Genomic DNA, 6,000 nt, shown 5'->3' with positions numbered 1-6,000 from the left:
GCTATTTGATCTAAACCTATCACTAACCTTTTGTACCAAGTCAAAAATCCATTTATCATTCCAAGCCCCACCCCCACCCCCACACACACATCACCTATTTTCCAACAACAATTTTCTCTTAGAATTTCTAGGCCCATACAAATTCCTTTTCAGATAAAGGATCCATTTTCATAGACACAGTGCAAGGGATTAGTATTATAAAAATATTTGTGTTCCAAAAATCTTACCCAAGGAGCATCTGGTTCATGAAACCATCTCCAAGCAAGCCTAACAAGTACATCAATATTTATATCAGCGGTTTTTTTAAGACCAAACCTCCTAACACTTTTGGTTTAGTTACATTGTTAAACTTTTTAAGATACACTCCCTTTTTTTCTTTACTCTTCCACCAAAAATCCATCTGAATGCTTTTGTCAAATAATGTGTGAATAAGATTGTGTGTGGATCCTATCTCATAGTTACTATCTTGGCTCTTTATGAATAAATGATATGTATTGAATTAAATTTATAATATTTGGTAATGTTGATTTCATCGGTTTAAATAAGAACAAATTTGAAGATATTTTTAATACATTCTAAGCACACTTTCTTTCTTAACCAACAAGAGCAAGGGATATAGAATGTAAACTTTCACTTAAAGTGAAATAGTTTGATAATAAAATGATCAAATTAGGTGCTACTCAATGTAGAGGATTGTGGCAGTACATTTTTACCATTCTTACACTCTTTATGTTAAGGAGTGTTTCAAAGCGAAGATTAAGATGCTGAAAATCAGCCATTGGATTTTTTTTTCCTTTAGCAATACATGATCATCCTTCCAAACATTCTTCCATTTCTTTTAATTCTTGGCGATTTTAACACGAGTCTCACTGTTTCAGAGAATATACTAATTAAAATAAATATACTAATCAACCAATCAAATCAAGAAGTTTATTTCAAGATTTAAAAATCATCCTCTTAGTGTGTTATATTTCCTATCACACGGTCCAAAAACCGCTCTTTCACATAGTCACGTACTGGATTTGAAAACGAATACGTGTATGTAACGATCTACATTACAAATTAGCACAAAAACAATTCAAAATATCTAAGGGTAGAAATTGGATTGGGAAGAACAAAAATTGACAGAGAAAAGATAATTTTATTGATTAATTTTTCGGTTATTTGTTCTAACAACCACAAGGTAAATAGAAGGACAACATTCACCCGACTAAATATGTGATTCACATGAGCACACATCCCAAAATAACTAACAAAATGAAAAGTAACTAACAACTAAACTGGTGGTAACTCAAGTTTTATTCAAAGCACCCCTCCAATAATGGGTGGACCGTAACAGGGACATGCCAGTGTATTTAATACATTTTTTGGTTGGTTAACCCTTGGATTTGAAGGTCTTCTCTATATAATGAATGGGGAGTCCAGTTTGAAATCATCTCCCTTGCATTACCCTCGAGTATATGCTGTAACCGGAATCACACAGGGGTAAATTAATACAATAGAAACCTCTGATAAAATTCCTGCCCGTAACCCGACAGATAAAGTACATTACATAGTCCATTTTAGGGATTGACGACTTACCCGTTCAGTTATTTTGACACTAGACATTTCCAAAATGGGTACCATCAGGTCGGGTGAATTCGATAATAGACGTTTGTTGGCATTCCATCCCTCCTTCTCCTTTAAGGGAAAGAAAATCCAGTAGTTCTTGGTCGTGTGAATATCTGAATAGGACGAATCGGGACCGTGGAAATCTTTGCTTTTGAACAAAACAATTAGAATTAAGCTCGGTCAACTGAAATGTGAATTAGCCATATAAGAGATGTTTCAATTTTGGCCAGGTTGCATCTGGGTGCATAACATATCCTCGGCCTGGTTTAAAATACATAATTTTTTCGAATATCATATCAACAATTGATCTTGTTGTAGAGATTTTCGACCCCTTTCCAAAAATAAATTTTATAAAAAGCCGACTTATATTCCGGAAGTTAAGACCTTTCTCACGATTAATTTTACAGGGGTGTATTGGATCAGGATTTGTATGGATAAAAACAGATAGTCGTTTGCCTGAATCTAGTGGATTTATAATGTTTCTTAAATGAATCTTATAAATTCTTATAGATATATAATTTTGGATTATAATAGATAAGTTAGGATTAGTTCAGATTTACAAATTGCATCATATATTCCTTTCAAAAAAAAAAACATCCATAAGTTGAGGTGGTGGGTGATGTGTGGACGTTGGCGGTGATGGTGGTTGGTGGTGACTGTGGTGATTTTTTTCAGTGGTGGTAGTTGGTGGTCGATGGCGGTGGTTAGTGATGGTTGGGTGGTGGTTAGCGGTGGTTGTTATTGGTGATGATGCGGTGGTTGGTGGTGGGCGGTGTAAAAACATAGCATGATGTGATAAAAAATAAAAAATAAAAAAAATTGTCCATAAGAATCCATGAAACTCTTGCGGTGTGGGTTGAGATTGATATAAGATAATAACATACACATTTTGCCTACAAATAACCATAAGAATCCATATGTATCTTGGCCATCAACTATCCTAAGAAATCTTAAATGAATTGAATACCTAGGATATTTGTGGAATCTAAAACTATCCTAATTGAATACCATGGATATTTAATGATTCATTATAAATCCTAATCGAATACCTAGGAGCTTTTAGGATTGTGAAATATCTATTTAAATCCTAATCGAAACATCCCTGTTAAACTTGAGAGAAAAAATAATTAGGAGAGAGAAAAATGATATGATAAAGAATAAAATTTAAATTGAAGGATATATTCTCTCGGTCCAATTTATATAGGTGGAGAACTAGTTTTTACTTGTCAATTTATATAGGCATAGTTCTATTTCCTAGATGACTCTTTACAAATATGCCCCTATTTATGATAGTAATATTATACTAGATTTAATTTAATATTACTAGTTTTCATCAAAAGCAAAGGGTAAAACAAAAAAAAATAAGATATTTATAAATCCCATACAAATTTCTTAATTTTAGAGATTTGGTTTCTACGTCTATATAACTTGGACAGAGGGAGTATTTGACTAAATTTTCTTATATCTTTTTTACCCAAACCTATATTTTACAAACAAAATGCCGTAAAGATAAATAGAAAAACCAAATAAAAGAAATATACTATATGCTTAGTGATATACTGCTATATGATACAACTAGGGCTTAACCGTGCCGTAACATCACGAGCATAGTTTTTATTTGATTATGCATTTTTTTACGCATGGATATTAAATATAATATTTATTAATTATCAAGTTTGCTCTTTTTATCATGATAAAGGTAAAGGAAAAACGGATAGATATTTCTATTTTTCAGTCCGCAAATATTTTCTTATATATGTAGTCATATATGATTCATTTCTAGCATTTTCCGCCTTGACGTTCTCCCAAACTATGCCCCTCCTTTCCTGAGTTGTATCCTCAACCCATCCGTAGAATTATATCGATTTAATTTTCCATACTTTTTCCAAAAAAGAACAACCATTGTTTGATACGTTTTTTAGTTTACAAAAATATCTTATCAATCATTTGAAATGGTACTTCCCTTCTGCATATCCCTTATTAAGCTATGTTGGATGTAAAAAAATTACAACACCTGCACTCATACGTCTCGAGAATAATTATGTAGGTATTAACAGTATTCAAACCCTTATTGATTTTGTCCCCTTTAAGAATAGTTTGAAAAGAGTAAAACTCAGAATTGACTGAACGATACACATCGCATTGTATGTTCTTACTATTTCAATAACATAAAGAAAAGCTAATGCATTAACTTAAGCTACTACATATTAAAACGTTAAGTCATTTCCGATGGAAACCATTATACTCATATAAGATGTAGTTCTAGTTCTTCAAAATACCTAGATAGTCTATGTACATAATCCAATTCGGCGAATATGGTTCACCAAACATAATATAGGTAACAATTTGTCATTTCCTAACATTGAGGCATTTTCAGCATAGTTGGATCCAGAGTTGGCCAAAACCTCTATATTTATGCATTCTCGGGCGAGAGTAATCCATGGATGGGTTACTTCCCCGGAAATTGTTGATGAATGACCGCATCAGTGTCAGTTGAAAACCCCACACCATCGGATAACCGTAGTGGCTGAGTGGGGACAATATTGGCGGAGGATCAGGTCATTACAGATGGTATCAGAGCGGACCATGGGTTACCTGTCGAGGGTGAAAGAGTATGTTGGACAGGTTCGTTGTGTCAGGTAAGGGTCTCATGAGCGACAAAGAACGCCAAAGTCTAGGATTGATCATATCCCGGAGCCGAGGACGTCTCCAATTAAGATGGTGGTATTATAGTACTCTGACTCGGCAGGTAGGATTCGTCGAATAGAATATAGGTTTTTTCTTTCCTAACACCCAGACCGTTTCAGCATAATTGACTTCAGAGTTGGCAAAAAGGTCTATAGTTAAGCATGCTCGGGAGAGAGTAATCCTGGGATGGGTGACCTCCTGGGAAGCTGCCTCTGAATGACCGCAGCGGTGACCATAGAAACCCCACACTGTCAGATAACCACAATGGCCAAATGACAAAGGGTCAAGCTATTGCATTCTGCGACACTAAATGTGAGGTTATTCGTTGCATAAAAATAATGAAACCATGATATTAGTTAGTAAGTCAAATGTTAACTACTTAACCTAATAGAAATATATTCTAATAATAATAAAAAATGTTATACATCATCATTGAATAAAAATAACGTTAAATCAATCATTAAGAAATTCATGAGACGATGCGAAATTACTCATTGGGCACTAATACTTGCCACCAACTCTATGGTCCACTAATATAATTGTTAGCCAGTATAACTGAGTTTGGTACTGCTTTTTTCTTTCAAGAAAAGTACTTTGAACACATATTTATAGCAATATTTTTTCATCCGAGTGCTTTTTATGTAAAGTGTGTTTTATGTAAAACACTTTTAAACCCTATCAACTTTTAAAAGTTGTGCAAAAGGAGCTTGCAAAAGATTAGTCCAACTCTAATTTCAAATTTGTTTTTCTTTTTTATTCCAATAACTGACAAAAATCATCCCTAAATCAAAATATTACCAATTTTTAATCGTTATATTTTATTCAGTATAGATAATTATTTTTCATTTTCAAACTATATTTTATATCATACAATTTCAGTGAAAGATTATTTAATTTATCAACAATAAATATTAAATAACTATTGTTATTTAAAAAGTGGTTAAGAAAAATAATACCTTACATATATGTCTAATAGTAAAAAAATTACTTATTTTTAGACACGGTAAAATAAAATAAAATAATTTTCAGAGATATATCTCTTTTTGTCATTTGCTACAACGATAGTTGCACCTGATATTTTCTCAAACACAATTTGATGGCTTTTTAAATCAATTTTAGATTTAGTTTATATTTTGCAAACGTTCAATTACTTTTTTACATAGTTCAACACAATTAACGCACATCAAAAAAGCACTTTTGTAAAACTCACGGTAATACCAAACTGATCCTAAATATTAGTTAACAAAATATATTTATTACCATCATTAATAAAATAATTTATTTTCTTTATGAAGAGTTAATGAAATATTACCGACATGGTAAATTTTATCCATTAGATGCATTTCTAATTACAATCACAACCATCAGTTATGACAAGCGATTACACCCATAGATTTATCTTTTGTGAGGACAAATCCTGACCACTCTTTACATGGAATAAGTTATCCAAACTATACTTTGTATTCTTGGTTATACTTCTTTCCTTTTCTCATAATCAAGCCAAAACAATGCACTTTCCCAACAAATACTGCTGCTGCCCGAAAGTAATCCCACCTCTTAAAATATTTCAAAATCAGATGGATAATGATTGCATTATATAATAATTTTTTAGCTACTTTTGTATTCTAAATAATTTGATTGACACTTATTATTAAACCTAATAATAAGAAGAGTGAGGATCTATGGACACTCTTAAATGGA

This window comes from Papaver somniferum, chromosome 6, assembly GCF_003573695.1.
Source record: "Papaver somniferum cultivar HN1 chromosome 6, ASM357369v1, whole genome shotgun sequence".
Taxonomy (NCBI): domain Eukaryota; kingdom Viridiplantae; phylum Streptophyta; class Magnoliopsida; order Ranunculales; family Papaveraceae; genus Papaver; species Papaver somniferum.
Note: the sequence above shows the minus strand (reverse complement) of the source record.